Here is a 20858-nt window from a genome sequence, read left to right on the forward strand (position 1 = left end):
AGATCCATGGAGACGAATTTGGACCCCCTCTTAGGAAGACGGTTTTAATAGACCAAGAACTTGGTGTGTTTGGGGTGTGAGCCTGAGGTTTCATTCAATTCCTGGAACTTGGAAGATGCTCCGGAGATACGTACTGAAGGAGTGTTGGCGGGTTAGAACTGTCTAGACAACCCGTGGTCTTCGTCAGGAGACCCCGGCACCTTGTCCCGGTGTCAGCAGAAGCCCGCTCACCACTTTCCTGTGTGGTTGGAGGGGGCCTGCAGCACTGACAGCTTGGTCTTGAGGCCTTTTCTCTTGAGATCTGAGAATCCATGATTGTGGGGCCTCTCCTGAAGAAAGGTGACCTTCAGATGGGGCCAGAGCTGGGTGGGCAGTGGGTGTCTTTCTCAGGGACACGTAGCCCAGTACCTTTTGCCACATCTGCTGTATCCACCTGCCACCAAATATGCGTGTTGTGTTGGTAAACACAGTGTGTCTGCTTCACGTTTCTTTGAAATCCTCCTTGTGAGGCTGCGGCATTATAGTCTGGCTTGGCTGGAGCCTTGCTAGCCATCTGTTCAGGAGGGGACAGCCACCTGACTACCCTGGACACTTCTCGGGGGAGGCGCTCAGGAGGACCCGAGGTGGGCAGGGGACGGAGAGATGGGCTGCCCTTGGGGGAAGTGAAGGGGGCGTGGCATGGGTCTCCGCTCCGCTGTTCCCAGGCTGGCCCTGGCCCTGGCCCTGATGGGGATGAATAATTGATGTGACTAATGGATCATCGCTCCTGGATAAAATATTCAGCAGGGACCGTGGCAGATTTTGTAATCAGATGTTTCATGCTGCCCTCCTGGTAGGTGTGGGACGCCTGGGTTTCCCTGACTCTCAGAACCGTGGGAGGGGGCACTTCCCCAGAGAGAAGAGGGTTTTGTGCAGGGGGGCCTGTGGGGTAGCTTTCTCAGGGTGTACTTTGAGAGGGGAAGGGGTCCATCGTTCTAATTCTGGGAACTGGACTTGCTTGCTTTGTAGGGTCTCTACACTGCCCGCCATTCAGAATGTTGGTGGACTCCCAGGTGGGGCTGCTGGGGGTAAATAAAGCTGCAGCACATAGCCTGGGGGCATCTGGGGGGCATACATAGCGCTGATGGTGGATGGGGGACCCGCCTCTCCCAGGATGCCCGCTGCCCCCTGGGTACTTAGAACCACTGTAAAATGGCCGTATGAGGAGGAAGGGTGCTCAGAGGGCTTCACTGGTCTGCCTAAGGTCACACAGCTGGTGAGTGGTGGAGCTGCTCCTCCCGCAGTGCTCCACAGAGCTGTCTGCAGCCACAGTCACATGGCCTCTTCTCCCCACCCCACCTTCAGCTTGTCTCCTCCGCTTCCCCACTGACCCTGTGGGATTGATGTCATGGGGATCCCAGGATAGAATTACAGCTACAGGCAGCCTTGTGCTGAGAAGGCCGGCTGGTGTCCGATGGGGACAATGGGGGCTGGATGAGGGGAGTGAGTGTGTGTGTGTGTGTGTGTGTGTGTGTGTCTGTCCCCGGGTAGGAGTGTGTGTCTGTCTGTCTGTCTCTCTGTCCCCAGGTGTGGGCATATGTTCCTGCCCTATGCATGAGTGGGCACATGGCCGTGCACAGGGTCTCATGCCTCATTCACGTGTTGGCCAGTCTGCACTGGCTCTGCTGGTGCCACTGGCACTCAAGTGAGGGACAGAGCCCACGTTGGAGGCACAATGGTGGCTTCAGGCAGCAGGGTGGTGACGACACAGCTGTTGTTGGCAGAGGCTCTTCGCTTGCTCCCACGGCCCCTTGAGCTCAGCCCCAGGCCCACAACACGTGTCTGCAGGACCTACGGCTTGTTGGACAGACGGGGTGGGACGTGGGCTGGGGCTGCAGTTCTCTGGGAGTGCCCTGAGGTGGAGAAGAGCAGGCAGGGCAGGAAGGAGCTGAGGGCAGATTCCGTCATTAGAGGATTTGGGGTGGCCCTCCCGGCCCCCTCTTCCTGCCGCACCAGTTATAGCCGGGATGCTTTTCACCAGCTGCTCTGTGATGAGAGGAAGAACCATTCAGAGATTCCATAGGTGGGTCCCGTTTGCTGTGTCTCCTGGGGGAGAAGCGAGTGTGTCCTGCTTTCCTCTTTCAGAAACAATTACGTAACGGCCCATGTTAATTAGAATCCTCTGAATTCGCATGTTTGATTTTATGAAGCTCTATATTTAGCCAAAACGTCTGGCGCCCCAAGTAAGTGGCGGCCCTGTGTTGGGTTCTGGGACAGAGCTGAACAGCCGTGGCCCTGCCTCCCGAGAGTCCAGACGCTGAGGAGGACACAGACAGGGAGAAACGTCGCTTCAAAACTGAAATGAAGTTCGGAAGGATGGGATGGTGGGTTCTAGAGGAGGTGATGTTTATAAGCGTCTTGGAGGAGTGGGGGCGCTTGTTGGCTAGAGGGCATCCTCAGGAGGGAGCAGCGTGGCTGACTGACGGAAGGGCTGACGGCACCGAGGGCGGCACCGGGGCCGAGGCTGAGTGAAGGGCCTGCAGCGCCTGCAGAGGCGTTTGGATTTTCCCACCGAAGGACGCGGAGCAGGGCTGTGAAGGGATCACATTGCGTCTTAGGAAGTTTGGTTGGCGGACATGTGACTTCTGGTTTGAGGGGAGCAACAGAAGACAGGCGGCAGTTAGGAGATAATTGTGGAATCTAGGTGACAGACGCGAGGGCCTCCGGGAGATGGAGTCTGCATCTCACCTAATTAGAAGAGTGTGCGCCAAACTGATGGGCAGTCCGAGTGGGAGGTGGAGGAGAAGAGGCCAGGGCGAGCCCTTCGCCTCGGAGCCTCAGAGCCCGGCCGCCGTGAGCGAGGATGGTGCCTGAGCTGGGAAGGGACGTAGGGGACTACGGCTGGTTTCCTGAGGGACCAAAGGGACTTTATTTTGGACATGGTGAGTCTGGGTTGCCTCTGTGTGGAAATTACCAATAAACAGTTGCCAGGTGGGTCTGGTACCAGGAGAGGTCCAACCTTTGCCATCAGGGGAGGTGGGGCAGTGAGGTAGGTGGGGAGACAGAGAAGGGGATGGGGATGTCCTGGGGACGCCACGCAGGACAGCAGCAAGACAGGGTGAGCTTGAGGGAAGGGAGCAATAGCAGGAGAACAGGAGTTGAGTGTTGCCTCAAAGCAAGGGGAGCGGTGAGAGAGGGACAGGGTGAAGGGGAGGGGAGCGGGGTGCAGTACGTTGTCAGGTGCCAGTGAGATCAAGCAAGGCAGGGGCCAGTGTCCTCCCCAGAACAGGCACTTCAGAGGGTACTGGGGACCAGTGGTGACAGGCAGCAGGACAGCTGGATGGAGGTCACGTGTGTATGTGCACACGTTTGTGTGGATTGTAAATGGGATAAACTCAAGTTTATTTGTAGATGGAGGAGACAGTGGGAGATGGAAGAGAGATTGGGGAGGGTTTCCAGGGGCCCCAGGGGAAAGCGGTGAGGGCACAGAGCCGTCTTCCAGGGGTGTGAGGACAGGCAGAGAGAAGCCCGAGTGCCCGCCCATGGAAATGCTCACCCACAGCCAGTCCTGCCCGTCTCCTGAGCTTCTCCCCAGGCTTCTGACAGCAGGTGACACCAGAAGTCTGCAAGGACGTGCTCTGCACTGAGTGCACATGTGTTGAGGAAATGTCCCTGCCTCCGATAAATCTTGTGCAGAGGCAGAAAATGCATTTAAAGGCTGAGAAAATAGAGGTGTCTGGAGCTGGTGCGGGGGACTAGGGGCATGCGAGCTGGGGCTGCTCATGGCCCAGGCGCAGAGAGGGAACCTCACGTGAGGCAGGCCGCCCTCCCTGGTGCTGCTCTGTCAGCACACAAGTGAGCAGAGGTCTTCATGACACACAAACAGCCGTGTCGTGGACATTCTGGGGGGAGGAGCACGGCTGAGTCACATTGCAGTCCACACTGCTTTGGGGTGTGCAGACCACACGATGTGTTCTGGTTGGTTTGGGCCCGATGTAGGCGCAGGTTGCTGATTCTTTCCTGGAGCATAACTGAGCTTCCAGGCTGCGACTTTGTAATGCTATTGGGGCTGTTTTTGCTTCCTTTTTAACTTGCGTGCTACAGCATGAAGCCAACCTGCCAGTTCTGAGATTAGCCTGCTATTGTTCTAGAAGTTTGTTTCCATGTCTAAGGAAGATTTAAAAGCAGCTCTGACACTCCCAGCTGGTCGGTGACTGTCAGGACGCCTGGCCAGGTGGCCCACCCAGACCTAACTGCCCACCCGCCCCGGGCCCAGGAGTCCAGGCGAGACTGACAGGTGTCTTGGTTCACTGCCCATCTCAGCAAACACCCCGACTGACGCCCCTGGGCCTGCACTGCCCTCGCGACCCCAGGTTGGTTGGCTTTAGTGTTTAAGACTTTTCCATTTGGTTTTCTGCAGTTTGTCTGTGATATGTCTGATGTGAATTTTTTATTCTTTCTCCTTTGGGATTTGTCGAATCTGTACATAATGTCTTTCATCAACTCTGGGTGTTTTCAGTCTTCGTGTCTTAAAATATCACGTCTGCCCCTTCATCACTCTTTTTCTTACTGTAACCCTAATTAAATACATGTTTTCTCCCTGTGCCCTCTCGGTCTGTCACCCTTTCTTCTGCATTTGCCGTGTTTTTTGCCACAGCGCACTGTGTCATTTCTTCTGACAAGGCCGATTGCTTCTTTGACTGGATTCGCCACGGTCAGCACTGGCCATGTGGGTGGCGAGCGCTCGGGGTCCAGGGAGGGGAGGAGGTGCCTGTGAAGGGAAGAGCTGTGGTTGACGTCAGTCCACCACCCCGGCCACTGCAGACGTTCTGTTCCATCCCCGGCACCTGGACGGCCCGCGACTGGTTCAGAGCCCATGTTGATCAAACAGACGGAGGGGTGAGCTTCAGTACAGAGCAGTGGCCCAGGGCTGTCAGGTTCCTTCCTGTCCTTTACAGCTGCCTGCAGACATTAGGTGTGACGGTGAGAAGCCACCCGCCACGTCCCTGTGCTGTTCAGAAGCAGACTGGGCCGTTCCAAAGGGCCGGCGCGTTGGGCTCCTAGCCTCCCGGCAACGCAGTCATTCATTCTGGCGGGGACTTCATTAATCGTGACTTAGTGCCCAGTATCCTCACACCCCTCCCTGTCGCCTTCACTGTCCTGCACCTTAGACTTCAGGAAGCGTGTTAGTTCCTGCTGACTGCCAGCCCGGGGTGGGGGTGGGGGTCCGGTGGGGGTTCTGCAGGGAGCCCCAAGCACCTCACCCCAGTTTTCAGCCAAAGGAAATTTGGCAGCACAGGGGCTAAAGAGTCAAGTGCACTTTTCCTGCTTCCCCATCACCTGCACCCTGTTCTCCATCTGGGTTCAGGTCCTTCTCCATCTGCTCCCAGGGCTCCCGTGAGGTGGGGTCACTCATGGGACCTTGCAGGCTGCAGGGGGCTGAGTTCTAACCTCCTGGGGTGGCCAGTTAGCTCCGTTGGTTAGGGTGTGGTGCTAATAACACCATGGTCACTGGTTCGATCCTCACATGGGCCACTGTGAGTGCGCCCTCCATAAGTAAGTAAATAAATAAATAAATTCTGCCCTCCTGCCCTCACACTAACACTCGTGGGGGTGTTCTCTGGGCTGCTGTGGCCATTCTGACTGGTGAGCACTGCCCGACGAGTCCGTGAGTAAACACACCGGCCCGTGCTTGGCACACAGTGTGATGCCATCGTTTGGTGGGTCTGAACCTACAAGCTTTGCGTTTATCAGATTGGTTCTGTCCACACCAACCAGGGAAAGCTATCTCCAGGCAGGCAGGTGGCAGTGGGGACACAGGTGTGCCCTGATCTGAAAGGCCAAGGGTCCGGTGAGGAGACTGAGCGGGAACCACGGTCTTCACACCTTTTAAAGATGAGAATTAAACATCAACTAGTACTTCTAAATGGAGTGGTAATGCACAATTTAATGCACAATTTAGAGAGACACAAAGACTGGCTAGTTATGTGACTCACGCTGTCTGATTTCATATTCGTTGCTGACATTTTCATGGCTTGTGTGGATTTATTAATGCACACTGAATTTATTAACAGAATTCTCTGCCGTGGAGGAGCCCTTGGCCCCAGTGACCGTTGGTACACTCCCTCTCTTGTGACAGCCGCCTGAACCTCACTGCCTACTGGAGGGTTACCTTGTGGGGCCCCAGGCTGGCCCCGTTCCACCGACGTGACGCACCGAGGTGATGCACCGAGGGGATTGGGAAGTCTGGCTCCTGCAGAGGCCGGAGGGCCCCGGGATCTGAACACCTGGGTCTGCTCCTGATCCTGCCACCAGCTGTGTACACACCACGCCTGTCACCACTGTCTGGTCTTGTTCTCTCGTGCCCTCTGGCCATCCCACACATCTCCGCCCCGCCGCTCGGCCCAGTGCGAGCTCAGTTACCCCATCTGCAAAGTAAGCGGGTTGGGTCTGGTGAATTTGAAGGCCTCCGTGCTTTGTAAACACTCCCACGGCTGGCAGGACTGGCCAGCGCCCGCAGAGTGTTCTCACCGAACACCTGCCCCCTTGGAGCACAGAGTGGCACTGGCAGCCGGTGATGGATGCCAGGCTGGCATGAAAAATTCAGGCCATGGGCTCAGCGCCCCCGCCGGTGGCTCCAGGGCCCTGAGTCCCAGCACAACCGCAGGGGGAGTGACACTGTGTTTGGGGATTAGCCCATCCTCACACATAATTATGAGGCATGGGATTATGTAAAGGGGCAGAGCCGGGTGGGAGGGGAAAGAAACACTTTGTACCCAGCAGTGATGCTGAGTGAGTGGGGAGGAAGCCAAGCCATCCGTCTCCAGATAAGATAGTTCTCCTCCAGACGGTCCCATTCTGCGGTCAGTGGTCCCGTCTGCTGTGTCTGTGTGTGGGGGGGACAGTAGCCAGCCTGGTGCTGCCCTCTGCCTTGGGGTTTGGAGCTGAGTGTCCCCACGGGCGTGCAGTCTTTTCCTGACAAGGAGTGCTCCGCAGGTGTCACCCTCGCATCCAGCGTGCTGCCGTGCGGAGAGCAGGCCCTCTGGCTATCGACTGAATGGGTGAGCGAGTCAGTGAACACGCGTCACGGGGCCCAGGAGGGCAGGAGTTTGTTATTCTCACTGCCCGAGCCCCACACCTGGAGTCTGTGGTCCAGCAGCTGCTCGCTTAGTATCTGTGGAAGAGCCGACTTGAGGAACGGGATGTGAATGGATGAGGCCGGTGGGAAAGCTCGCACGCTGCACAGCCCTGCGTCCAGAGAGGGGGCCGCGGGGTCACACTCAGGGTCACGGTCAGGACTCGTGGGCTTGGGGCGCTCCCTCCTGTCCTGTGAGCGGCGCTCACGCAGTGGTCTGGGGACGCCGTGTCACATTACCTGGGTGCCCGAGCTGAGCCCACTGAGTCAGTCTTGGGGTTGGGCCTGGGCACCTGCAATTAGTGATGCACGTGAAAGTCCGGGAGCCGTTGGTCAGGCTGCTGGGACTGGCGCCCGGCCTCTGTCACCTGCTGTCCTGGGGCTGCGGCCTTCATTTACTGAGGGCAAATGTGCCTGGTGACCTCCCCTGTCACAGATGAGGAAACAGGCTATGGAGTCAATGAAGTCTCCTGGGGCACACAGTGAGCTGGGCTGAGCTGGGGCCAGAGTCTGGGCTGGTAAACACCACACTGCCTCGTGGGGTCCCCCAGTGGCTCACCCCACCCCCCTTACTGTCCTCTGAGCCCAGCCCCTGCCCTCACCGTAGGGAGGAGAGCTTGCGCTGTGTGGAAAGACAATTGGTTTGTTTTCCTTTAAAGACCACCTGCCACGCGGGCCTGGTGGCCCCTCCTGTCCCCTGCCCAGGGCATCTGGTGGCAGCAGGGGGAGGTCCTGCAGGCAGCTGCTTGCCTTGCCCTGACTCCCTGTTCCTCACCCCTGACTTACCTGTCAGTGGCTGTCACCTGCTCGGCAGATGGCAGACTGGTAACACCTCTCCCTGGGCTGTACCCAGATTGGCTCAGCTATGTCCTGGTTGTCCCTGAGCTGGAGCCATCTGTGCCTGAGAGAGACCCAACATCAGAGGAGAAGGGCAGCGGGACCCTCACGGCCCGTGCCACGGAGGGGGAGAGCACAGGGCCGAGCAGCTTTACTGGCCTGCAGACGGGCTCCCAGGCTGGATGCCACTCTGTCCAGCACAGGCTCCCATCTCAGCCGCTTCCGTCTGCTGTTCTGGTCAGCAAGGGCCCCGCCCCTCGTCTCTCTGTGGCAACTCCAGCTCCTGGGAAACCGAGGGAGGGAGGGGCGCTGGCGGGACTGGCGTGCCTGTGCCACTCCGCTGGTGCTCTTCCTCTCGTTGGCTTTTGTGGCTGGCCTTTTCCATTGGGAATCAGAGCTGGACTGAAAAGTTCCCTTAAAATGAACAGAACAGAACACAGAGGTGAGGTGTGTGCAGAGCAGTGGAACGGGCCCCTTCCACCTGGACAGACGAGGAGGGTGGATCAAGGGCATGGCCTTCCCGAGACCCTGCAGCAGATTTGGTGTTTGATACTTTAAAGGGGGCAGTGTTGGCCCCCGACCCCCAAAGAGAAAGCTCATTCAGACAGAGAGAGGGAGGGAGGGGGAGAGAGAGGGAGAGACAGAGACAGAGAGTGACGGGGAGAGATGGAGAGAGAGACAGAGACGGATTCTTGAGTCTGGAGGCCTCTCAGCCTCTGATGGCGTCGGATGCCCTGGGGACCAGGAAACAGAACTGCTCCAATTCAACAAACATTTGCGCTCCATCCGCCCGTCCACCTGCCCTCCCGCGTCCCAGGCCTGGCGTCCCAGGCCTGGCGGGGAGACGAGCAGCCCCCATGCTCCCTCCCCCAGACCAGCAGGAGCAGCGGGCAGGGGTGACTTGAGTGCTGGCACCCTCAGTAGGACGCCTTGGCACATCCCAGGCAACCTGGCCCCCCCTTTCTGGAAGCATTTGGCTTCACATTTCCCTGGGAAATGAGGACTCTTAGGGGAAAAATGAGCAGCAAAACCCCCGAGCACTGCATTGCAGTGCCTCCGAGCTCGGTGCGGGCTTCTGTTGGAGGCACCACACGGCCTCCCCCAGCCTGTGCTGGGCCCCCTCTGGCAGCTGTTGTCACAGCCCTGAGGGCCAGAGGCAGGGGAAGTGGGTCACCAGCTATGCTGCGACCCAGCCCCGGCCTGGCCCAGGCAGGATCCAAGGAGCTTCGGCAGAGGCAGAGGTGGAGGTGACAGCTGTGGGGGGAGAGCAGGGGACACGGTGGCCGGGCTGGAAGGCCCTGCCTCTGCCCCTGTCACAGCACCTGGTTGTCTCTATCCCAAGGGCACCTTTTAGCTGCAGCCTGTGCGTTCCCATTGCTGACACCATCCAGTGTGACATGTCCTCATCATTTTCTCCTCTTTCTTTCCACAAAAGGGGCCAGGCAGCCTCTGCCATCCACCCACTCCCAGTTTCCCAGCTCAGACTCAGAACCATCAGAGCCGAAAGCCACCCAAGAGACCATCCAGTCCAATCATTTCATGTTATTAACAAGGAATCTGAGACCCAGAGAGAAGTGACTTGCTCAAGGTCAGTCAGTGGGCCGGGGGCAGAGCTGGTCCTAGAGCCACGGCCGAGCGGTGCTGCCGAAAGTGCCGGGACAGACCCACTGAGGCCCCAGAGGGCTCGGGTGACTTCCTGCCAATCGATGGATGGATTCTTGGGTCAGCTGTTCAGGGCAGCCGAGGAGGACAGCAGTGCTGACAGCAGTGCCAGGACCAGGGTCAGCATCCCCCAACCCCACCCTCGGCTTCCTCTGGGTGCTGAGTCCCCCTGGAGACCTCTGCCCTCCCCCTCCCCCTGTCCCCACGCTGGCTCCAACCCGGCTTCCAGAGTGTCGAGGTCCAGGAGTGCCTGGGCTGCTGCTGTCCTCAGGGCAAGAGGGAGGCCAGGCAGGGGCTTGTCCCTTCCACCACCCCGGAGCCAGTCAGGGCTCGCCTTCCTGTGGGAGGGAGCAGACAGACCCCTCCCTCTCTGACTTCTCCCGGGAGGCACCCCCCACCCCAGTCCTGCCCCAGCAGCCAAAGCTCTGTCCAAGGTCCTGAGCTCCCCCTCCCAGGGTCTGGGCCCCAGGTGGGCCTGGGTGGGGACAGGGGCCTCCTGGTCCTGCCACCTTTGGGCTCCCCTCTGGGTGGCCCTATGGCCACGGTGAGCATGTCTCTGGCGCAGGGGGCTCGAGGGTGCTGAGCAGGAGCCACGCCCCCATCCCACCTGGAATTCGGACTAACTGGCTCGTGTTTGGGGGTGCTGTGCCTCTCAGGTCACCCCACTCCCAGGACACAGGCGCACTGGGTCTTGTCCAGAAGGCCGGTAGAGGCAATGGAAAACTGGAGCAAGAGTGGAAGGAGCCCCTGTGACTAGATAGCGACAGTCAGGGCGGCTGTGGTGGCTGCTCTCAGGGAGCTGGAGAACCGTCACGTCTGCTGAGTGCTGGACGCTCACCAATGCTGGAAGCCACAGGGAGACAGACTTTAGTTCAGATAAGGAGGTCCGCTCGAACACTTCACGGCGCACAAGCCGTGAGAAGGGGTCTCCCAGCGTAGTGGGTCATCTGCCAGGTGGGCACACAGGGACGCAAGTCAGGGAGTCCCTGGGCTGGGGACAGCTCAGCAGGAAAGCAGGGGGACCTCACGTCGATGGCTGTGTCCCTGTGTCCCTGTGTTGGGCCCTCTACACAAGGTATGTCTAGCTATCGAAGCTTCATACTGTCCTTTGCTGAAAAGTGTTATTTCCCGCTTTCATAGATGGCAGGTGAATGTCGGACAGGTTAGGACCCCTGGCGATGCTGTGTGTTCAGCAAGAGGAGGGCGGATTTAAGCCACCCTGTCTGGCTCCCTGTCCCTTGGTCTCCACCACTCTTGGTCTCAGGCTGTCAGGGCCCTGGGGCAGGGTGACGGGGCCCAATGCCCAGATAGGACTGCACTGCTGCCACCCTAGGTCTCAAGTGAAGAGCGGCACAATCACGGACATGGGGAGCAGAGCCCTTGGGGCCTGGAGGGCTGGAGGCCCAGAGAGGTGTCCATTTGTCTTGGAGTCACACAGCAGTGAGCAAGTCAGCCTCTGGCTGATCCCTGTTCAAGCTGACCCCCACGACTGACCATTCTGATTCGTGTGTGTTCCAAAGCTCGCCTCCCCCATCAGTGCCTCACAACCCAGGCGCTGCAGGGCCATCTGTGGGGACACTTGCTGGCCCTGTACAGCCCCAGTAGGACTGGGCCCCGTCCCCGCTCCACCGCCAGCCCAGCCCCCAGGATGTGGGGCCTGGGCGTGGTCAGGAGCCCCTTGCCCTCAGCTCAGAGGACTGCACAGCCATACTCCCTGGGCCTTATTTCCAGGCCTGCGGTCACCCTGTGGCTCTCACCAGTCACCTGCCCCGTTCCCTCCTGTCTGACCCAGGACTTCCTGCCCCACAGAGGGTCCTGGTCACCACATTGGCATCCCCCTGCCCTGTGCCCTCCCACACGCAGCCCTGGACGAGTGGCAGAAATCAGAAGCTAAACCTTCGGTCCTTGCACACCTGGGCTCTTGCACACACACCCACTCTTTTGGACAAATAGAGCCTGGGACTGAGAACATTGCTTAACTCCCCTGGGCCCCACCGTGCTGTTCTGGAAAATGAGGGTAGCAGTCTCCGTCACATGGGCGAAGTGAAACGAAGAGACGTAGACTCAGCACCGAGCAGGGCTGGCTGACAGTGTCCCTGTGCCTGAGTTAATGTGGCGTCCCCGCGTCACTGAACACTCTGGGACACACAATCAGCTGGTGGTTTACAGCAGATAAAGGAAGCAGAGGGAACGTAAGTGACTCTGAGATACACGAACGGGAGTGTGCTCACAGCTGGTCTGACAATGGGCCGCAGACTGGGTGCCTCACCCCAGCTTCCTCGGGCTTGTCCCAGTCCCTCTTCTCACCACACCGGGCAGGCAGCTCCGCTCCTCCTCAAAGGAACATGGGACACCCCACCCCACCCCACCCCAGGCCCTGCATCTCCTTCAGTGTCTCCAAGGGACCTCGGTACCAACCCCTGCGCCTGTCCACCTGCCCACAGCTCTGCAGCGAGGGCTTTCTGTCCGTGTAAGGGACCCCCATGCAGCCCACAGCACAGGAGGGGACTTCCCTCACCCTCTGCCTTCCCCTCTGCCTTCAGAATCCACCCAGAAGCCACAAATAGAAATGGTGGCACAGGAAGCTGCAAGGAGATGACAGGAGGGGCGCCTGGGGGAAAGGGTGGAGCCCGTGGGGGCTGGGGGAGGGACAGCATCTGAGGTCACGAGCCCCAGCTCCATGCCCTCACTCTGCACCTTGGGTAGCCTTTGGGGGCTTCCTGTGCCTCCATGGAGTGACAAGTTGTCCAGTCCCTGGATTGTTCAATAAAATCGAAGGAAGTCAAGGCTGTAAGCTGTCATTACCACCCCTGTGGCTGGGGGGCCTTCTGGGGCCTAAGTGGCTCTGAGCACAGATGCCTCAGCTGCCTCTTCTCAAGGGACCACAGTACTCCCCCCACCCCCTGTTGACCCAGCCTCTGGCTGTGCAAATGTCTTCTGACCTTTCTCTACCCCATCAGAGCCCCCTGCCCCCCAGGGAGGAGGCTTCTGTATTCCATACAGCCACTTTCAGGAGGAGGGGACCTAATCCTGCATAAACGCTTTATTTGCTGTCATTAGACCCTGTTTCACTGGAGGTGGCTTTTGAAGCGTTTTACCAGAAGGAGCCGTGGGGGTCGTTTCATCCCCGCTGCCTCTGAGCAGCACCACCTGCAGTCATAAAGGTGGAAGCGTCCTGGAAGCAGGATGGGGCCCTGGGACCCTCAGCATCAGGAAACCCCAAGTCTAACCTTAATCCAGCCTCCTGAACTTTGCGCCCTTCCCTCCCTCTTCCCGGCAAAAGAAGCTTTGGGGAATTTCAAAAGAGAAGCATTTCTCTCCCCACGGAGAAAGGGAAGAGGCGCACCAGATGACAGGCCCCTGTGGGGCACCGGCAGACGAGACTGTGAGGTGTGGAGTCCCGGGTGCCCTCCTGCGAGCGTCTGGCCTTGAGCCCTTGGCCCTCGGGTCCCTCTTCCCCTCTGAAGAATGGCGGGGGGCGGGTCTCAGGCACTGGCGGTCTCCCAACGCCCCCTCCCTGCCGTCCGGCGGTGGCACACACTCCTGCACTCGCTTGCAGCCTGGAAATCCCGAGTCAGCTTTTTCCGCAGACGAGGGTCGGTGACGAGCGAGCTGCCGCGGTTCTGAAGGCAGGCTGCTGCGGGGCCGGGAGCCGCGTGCCGCAGCGCCGCAGTGGCCGCGATGGCGGGGGGAGGGGCGCGCAGGACCGGGGAGAGCAGAGGGGATTCGCCGAGGCCGTGGGAAATTCCCGGGGCTCCTCCCGGGAACTCGGGACTCGGTGGGGACCAGCAGCGAGGAAAGCCCTGAGTGAGGCCCTCCTCACACACTCACGTGGGGGTTGTCACTTTCTGGTTTGAACCCCAAACTTGATTCATGATTCTGAGTATGAAGAACTGGAGCGAACAGGAAGGGAGCAGAGGGGACGGGGCAGGGGTGGGGTGGCGCTGGCAGCCTGACACCTGCAGAAATTCCACCGCTGAGCTGGGGTCCTGAGGTGGAGGCAGGGGAGGCACACCCAGGCTGGCAGTACCCCGCCGGACCTGCCCGACCTCCCAGTGCTGCGGTCGCAAGGGGGAGAAAGCGGGGTAGTGGCAGGTGGGAGGGGCTGGGTCCCTGCGGCTGACCTCGGGTGGGTTCCTACGGGGCGGGGCAGGCCCAGGGTCCTGTGCGGCAGACACTCCCTCCTCTCCCCCACTCTCCCCAGGGGCCCCTCTGCCCCGCTTTCTCGCCTCCCCAGAGGCTGGTGGTGAGCCCTGGGCGCCAGCCCACTGCACCCTCGGGGACTGAGGCTGGGGGCGCCGGCGGCGGAGCTCTCCGAGCGGAACCCCCACCTCCCCGACCCCTCCAGACTCTGCCCTTTGTCTATATCACTCCTCTTCTCCCTCCCTTTTCTTTCTCGACTCAGGAAACCTTCATCCGTATCCCCTGAAGCAAATCGGCTCCCTCCTGCCAGCTCGCCGCCTCCTCCCCCCCCGCCCCTCCCCCAGCCAATCCCCGCACCCGGAGGCTCCTAAAGCTGGTGGGCGGCGGGGGCGGGTGGGGGTGTCGCAGGAGAGAACCGAGCAGGCGGGGACCCCTCCGCATTGCCCCGCGGGCTCCGGGGGGCACGAAGCCGGCCCCGCCACCCCAAACTTCTCCAGGGGCGCGCCAGTTGGAACCCGTCCCCCACCCGCGTCCCTTTCGCACCCACTTCCCCTCCCCTGCCGCCTCTCCTCCAGCCCACCGGCCGTCCCGGGTGGAGAGGGGGCGCGCTCCCGCGGCGGGGATCGCCCGGGCGGGGGCCGCGCGGAGCTGGCGGGGATCGCCCTGGTGGGGCCGGCCCGCGCCGTGTGCAGGCGGATGTGAGGAGCATGTCAATTGGCGGCGGGGGAGCGGCTCGGGCTGTTACTACCGCAGAGCGAGCGAGCGCGCGCAGGGAGCCGCAGCGGCCGGCGGCGGGAAGGGGCAGAGGGGACCCCGGCCGTCCCGCCCTCCGCGCTCTGCACGAGCCAGGCCGCAGTGCGCCCTGACGTCCCGGGTAAGACAAGCCGGGCGGGGCGCCTGCGAAGGCAGCCGGTGGTCCTGGGCGAAGCCGCGCGGCAACCCCGAGGGCCTGGGGGGCGGGCGGACGCAGGGTCGCCAGACTGGGACACTTGGACTTTCCGGGCTCGGGCGCTCACAGCGGGATAAACTAAGTGCAGGACGGAGCGTGTGGTGGGGACTGGGTTCCGGAAATCTACTTGCATGGGATAGTCCCGGGGGAGGGGTCCCGAATGATCCCGGGGACCCTTTGTCCTCAGCCTGGTTCTCCTCGCGGCAGCCGGGACAGGCGCGGGCGGCACTGGGCAGCACAGAGGCTAAGGCGCCGCAGCTGAGAACGTGGGAAGGAGGGGGAAGTGGGGTGCGGTGAAAGTGGGTGCGGGGTACCTGCGACCCCCGCCCCGCCGCTGTGGGGAGGGACCGGAGGGCCCACGCGCGTAGCTTCGAGCCCCCTTGCGCAGAGCTGGGCGTGCGGGGGAGCCTGGCGGTGCGCGGAGCTGACTTCCCCTCGGCGCCCCGAGCTCTGCCGCAGCCGTCCGGGGCTGGGATGGGTAGAAGCATCTTACGCCCCTTCCTCTCCTTGAAACTTTCTCATCTTCCAGCCCCAGTGCGGCTGGGTGAAGTGGAGGAAGCTGGGGCCCAAGGACCCTGGTCCGCGGCAGAGCTTGGAAAGAGCGGGGTGGGGGTTGGGGGAAGGGGCCACAGGGCAGTAAGAGCGCATGCTCTACTCAGTTTGCTGTGTGACCTTGGACAAGCTCTGCACAACTCTGAACCTCACGGTGATGGAGGCGCGTGGTGACGAGGAATGGGGACGAGGTGGGGGCAGGGTGGTCGGGTGAACCCGCCCTTGGGCGTGCCTGCCCCCACCCTGGGTGCTTAGGAATTCTCCACCTTTGATCGCTGGCCGCTCTGGGGGCTGGGGGACTCCACGTCCACTTCCTGGGGAGGGGGTGGCAGTGCAGAGCTGTGTGCCGCAGCAGCTCCGAAGGTGTCCCGGAGCTTTCAGTCAGCCCTGGCTTCGGACAGCACACCTACCCCTCTGGGCCTCAGTATCTCCATCTGGAAAATGGGGATTTGGAATGTACGGTGTCGGAAGCCTGTCCCAGTCCTGACACCTGCTGGCCCCAGCATGCAGGTGAGGTCTACTGAAAGGTTGGGTGGGGTGCAGACTCACCAGCAGCATTCCTTCTGTCACCTGGCCTCTGGGGAAACTAAACCTCCCCCCCCAAAGGCAGCAGGGTTGTGAGCCCCTTAGCCTGCTCACCCACTCTCATAGCCTCCAGCGGTGGTGGCATCAATGGCCACCTTCCCAGACTGCACATTCTCTGCAGGGGCAGTCTTTGGGGGAAGGTTTCCAGGGACAGCTGGGGTCCAGAGAGTTAAAGGGGGGAGGGAGGTCAAGGACCTCCCAAGGTCATGCCGTCTGGCCCCTTAGAGGTCCCTGGTCTCAGGCTGGGATGCTCTGAACAGACGGTGATTAGAAAGCCGTCCGACAGCCTGCAGCACTGTCCTCCTGGGGTGAGGGCCCAGTCTTCAGTTGAGAGGAAGCAGTGCTTGGCACGGGGCTGGGGGCTGTGGGAAGAGGGCGGGTGTAAGGTAGGGGGCTGAGTTTAGTTCTAGTCTCTGCCTGCAATTTGCGTGCCCCGTTTTTCTTTTTCTCACCTGGACATTGACAGGGTTGAACTGGGTACCCTCTGGGCTGAAGTTCTGGGCTGGGGTCTGAGTAGCAGGACGTGGGCTTGGCAGGGTGATGGGGCAGGTGGCCTCCAGGAATTCCCAATGCACTAGCCCCCCCTTCTGTCCCCAGAGTGGAGACAACTTGAGACAAAATGCTCCATGTGAATGGGGCCACGGTCCAGGCCCTGCACACTGGGGTTGGTCCTCATGCGGGAGCTGTTGGCTCTGAGCTATGTGACCTTGAGTAAGTTACTTGACATTTTTGAGCTTCAGTTACTTGTCAAAATGAAATGATAATAGTGGTGGTATTTTAAGGTTGTGGTAGAATGCTTAGTGTGATGCTGAGCCCTCTGCGTCCTCAGTGCGTGGCAGCTGCGTTGACGATGACAGTAAAGGCTGGTAGCAGGCAGCAGGCACCTCTCTTTGGACAGTGGCCGTGGGCAGCAGGAGAAGATTTGCGGACTTGCAGGTCATCCCCAAAGTAGCCCTGCAGAGTGGGGACCCCCGCTGCCTCCCTCTGTCCCCTCTCTCTGTCTCCCCTTCTCTCTCCCTCTGTCCCTCCCTCCCTCCATCTCCCTTTCTCTGTCTCCCTCTCCCTCTTCTTCCTCCTTCTCCCCCTGACTGGTGGAGTCATTCCACAGCAGAAACTTCATGGGACGGAAAGGAACCGGTCCACTTTCCTATCACCCCACACCTGTTCCCCGCTCTCCCGTTCTCTCTCTGCCACCTGGTCTCTTCTGTGGTTGAGAGAGGACCTGTGCTCACTTGGCACCTTGCAGGAATGAGCTGCTGCCAGTGGGTGAGGCTGGACCTGCCTGGAGCTCTCAGGCTGGGACTCCCAGGGTACCCGCAGGGTGGCAGCGCCCTGACTTGGGTTACCCCAGATGCACCCTGAGACCTTAGGCCTCCTTATTTACGAAGTTCAAGGTTGGTTTAGATCAATCAGTTCCCAACCTGTTGGTTCCACTGCCCGAGGCAGGTGGAGTGGATGGGAGGTTCTGGGAGCCATTTGGGCCTCGCTGCCCTTGGGCACAGTCCTGTGACAGCCTGGGGAGAGGTGACATCTCATCTTAGTAAGAATGCTGGTGGTGAGAGTAGTGGCTTTGCAGGCAGACGAGTCCAAGCTTCTCATGCTGCTCTCTCCTTGTTAGCTGTGTGACTCTGGGCAAGTTACTTAATGTCTCTGAGCCTCAGTTACTCATCTGTGAAGTGGAATAATATCACCAATCTGTCAGAGGAAGGATGGGGACAGAGCCCCAGTTTCCTGCATCCCCTTCCTGCTGTCCACTGGCTGTGGGCTTTAGGAGTTTGCATGCTCCAGCCGTGTCCCCAGGAGCACCGCCAAGGGGCTGCAGGCTGAGCGTGAGCCTGTCAGAGGGAAGCACGAAGGCTACCAGAAGGCTCCTGGGCGTTAGGGAGCACAAGCCCGGGCGTGACCTCTTTCCATGTAAGGTTGTTGTGAGGAGACGGCTGTACAATGAGGTCTTGGGGACAAGGGCTGATTGGAGCCACAGCAGGGGCTGCTGAAAGGGGCCTTCAGACCTCGTGTCATCCAGTCCTCTGATTCTGATTATGGGGAAACGGGCTCAGAGAGGGGAGCACTGTGCCCAGTACCACCACATGCTCGCCCCGGAGACGGGGCAGCACCCTGTCCACTCTCCCTGCTAAGCTCAGAGCAGTTATTGTCATGTCTGCTAGGATCAGGACGCCAGGTAAAATGCAGTAGGGCCGTGGGGTCACTGAGAGGGGGGTACCTCCTGACCTTGACGCTGAGGTCATCCAGTCCAAGTCCAACACTCCCATCTGGCAGATTGGATCACTGAGGTCCAAGGAAACGAAGGGACTAGCCCAAGGAGACACGGACTCCTGGGCCAGAGCCTTCGTGGCCTGTGTCCGCCAGCCCTGCTGACAGCCGTGCCCTCTGAGGGGAAGGGGACAATTGGCAGTCTCTCCTCTCAGTTCCACTGGCAACGCTGAGTGAAGGAAAGTCAATATTTGCCCTGTGCCAAAGGACAGGCGTCTGACTTGGGCTGAGGGCTGCTGCCTCCCTGAGAGAGGCTTTGCATTTGGTGCATTAAATAACCCTTTGTGTCTCGGCCCAGCGCCCTGCCCTCCCTCCCAGCAGCCCTGCTCCCTCATCAGTCCCCCTCATTGTTCAGAGCTGACAAGTCCGCTGGAGAAATGGGACCTGCAAAGGCTCTGGGCTCTGGCCATGGAGCAGATGGCACGGTGAGCCCAGCTCCCGCCGAAGCTGTGAGGAAGAATTGCATATCTCGGCCCCCAGCCCAGGGAAGGATGTGGGAAAGCGCTTGGCAGGTCAAGATAGGCTGTGAACGATTTTTCCTGCCTTTGTTCTGTTATCTTTCATTTTCTCTTCTTTGCCTCCTGCTCCCTGTGCACTGTGTTCTGAAGTGGGGGGTTGGGGTGGGGGGCAAGCGCGCAGGGCCGGCTGAGCACAGCCCAGCTCCCCGCAGGCACTGGGCTTCCTGGGGGTGGGACGTGGACAGCCCTCACCCCCAGCGCCTGGCCTGGTCGCCCCGTTCAGCTCCTGCTGAACCTCCTGCGGACCTTTGGCAAAGTTGTTTAAACACTTGGTACCTCAGTTTCCTCATCTTTAAAGTGGAAATAAAATGGTTTCTACATCACAGGGTTGGTGGGGAGTTGATGGGTTAATATGTATGTATCAGGCTCTAGAATAACCAGGGCCGGCGCACAGTGCTGTGAAGGTTTAGCTGTTGTCACTACCATCCTTCTTGTACCTGAAAGGGACACTTTGCCGGTAAAGAAACAGCATGGGAGTGGGGTGAGGCAGCTATGTGACCGTATTGTTTAGAAGGACCTGGAATCCAGTGGTTCCACCACGAGGCCTCAGGCAAGCTGGCTCTTCCTGTCCCTGGGCCTCAGTGCCCCCCATTTGACAATGGGAGGAAGATGACCCTCTGCCTCATTTCTCCCAAGATGCTCCGATTCAAATGAGGTGGACGGTGGTCTGAGAAAGCCAGCGGGCCTGCAGCACACACGTGGACTTCCTGTCTCCGCTCCATGACATGCAGGCTTCCTGGCTGCGGCCTGGCCTGTCCCCCTTTCCCCCTGGTGGGCCGCTCTCCCTGCAAGGCCACAGGGACCTGGGTGGCTCTGGGCCGAATCTCCTCTGTGTCTGCTCGTCCTCATTTGGCTGAGAAAAGGGATGGCAGGTTTGTGTGTCCGAAGGCGCCTTGGCAGGGTGGCAGGACGCTTCTGGACCTGGCCCGTGTCGTACAAGCGGACAGCAGAGGGTGGCAGGACGCTCTGGCCCAGACAGGCTGAGGTGAACTGTCCCTGGGATGCAAATGTGGCAGCCTTAACCCCCATCCCCAGGCAGTGCAGGGAGCCAGGGAGAAGCTGCCAGGAAACTGGGGACCTGGTTTGAGCACTCTTGTCCCCGCCCTCCCTGCTTCCTTTCTGGGGTGACAGGTGGTACCAGGCTGACCTGCGGACAGTAGCTGATGACCAGGCTAAGGGTCTCAGGATGACAGTACTGCCCAAGGTCTCTGCCAAGAACTGCGATGGGCAGGCTGCAGACACCCCCAGCCAGTAGCCAAGCGATACCCGCTGCCCCCCGCCCCCGTCCTCCAGCTGCTCATCTGAGGGCAGGTATGGAGAGGGGAGGCCACTTGGTGTCAGACTTACTCACCCCGAACACCCTGCCTGGCCCAGCGCTCCTCTTCCAGGAAGCCCCCTGTCCTTCATGCCTCTGCCCCGTGGCCCCCAACAGGAGCCTCTGTGTGTCACGGGCATGCAGCCTGGCAGCTGGGTGCTGGCCTCCTCCCACCAGTGTCCTGGGGCCAGCTCCCGCACGCAGGCCGCAGGCGTGAGTGCCGGCCTGGGGTGTAGACCACTGGTCAGCTCCCTGCTCTGTCCTCGCACATTTGCTTCTCTGTTTGATGACATCTGACTGAGTGGGCAGTGCCCAGTCTTGCTGTGCCCTCCTGTACGAGCAGCTCTGGTGTCCCCACTCGTCACCACTGACCACTCTGGGAACCCTCTGAGTGCTGCTTTTCCTCTGCCCGTCACACTCTCCCCAGGTGACTGTCCCCCTGGCACCTGTGCTAATGGCTCCCAGAGCCACAGCCCAACACCCGCCACGTGGATGGCTGGGCTTCATGTGCAATGGCCTCAGTGCGTCTCAGTTCTGGCATCTGCTCAAGGGGCACGGTGGCTGGAGGAGGGACAGCCAGACTCTGCCCCCCACTGTGGGGGTCCAGTTCTGATCCCACACATGAGAACTTGGGAACCAGAACAAATGGAGCCCCAGCAGCTGCAGCCCAAGGGGCCGTGATGCTGAGCGATGGACAGGGCTAGTGTCCGGGAGGGCAGGCTGGAAGGGAGGCTTGGCAGCGAGTGGACACAGGCAGGGGGAGCTGGGGGCAGTGCAAAGGCCCAAGAGGCGCCTCAGAAGACACGGGTGGACGCGGATGTTTATCAGGCAAGGCTGCCGACCTCCCCTGCATTCCCTCCAGCCCCATCCCACCCCTTGGGATGGGACATGGGCATCATGTCACATTTACCT

The 20858-nt window shown here is 60.2% G+C and overlaps 1 protein-coding gene across 3 annotated transcripts in view; it reads left to right on the forward strand.

Annotated features, from left to right (window-relative positions):
• Positions 1 to 20858, forward strand: part of SYT2 (synaptotagmin 2) — a 45525-nt gene that overhangs the window by 9043 nt on the left and 15624 nt on the right. Inside the window, exon 1 of one of the 3 annotated variants that reach the window (XM_033099336.1) lies at positions 14205 to 14630. The exons of 1 other annotated variant lie outside the window; for it this stretch is intronic. The gene's annotated coding sequence lies outside the window, so the exon portion shown is untranslated. Of the gene's footprint in view, positions 1 to 14204; positions 14631 to 15632; positions 15768 to 20858 lie in introns of those variants that run through there. One more of the 3 variants, XM_033099338.1, reaches the window with a different exon arrangement.

Source organism: Rhinolophus ferrumequinum, chromosome 27 (genome assembly GCF_004115265.2).
Source record: "Rhinolophus ferrumequinum isolate MPI-CBG mRhiFer1 chromosome 27, mRhiFer1_v1.p, whole genome shotgun sequence".
NCBI lineage: Eukaryota > Metazoa > Chordata > Mammalia > Chiroptera > Rhinolophidae > Rhinolophus > Rhinolophus ferrumequinum.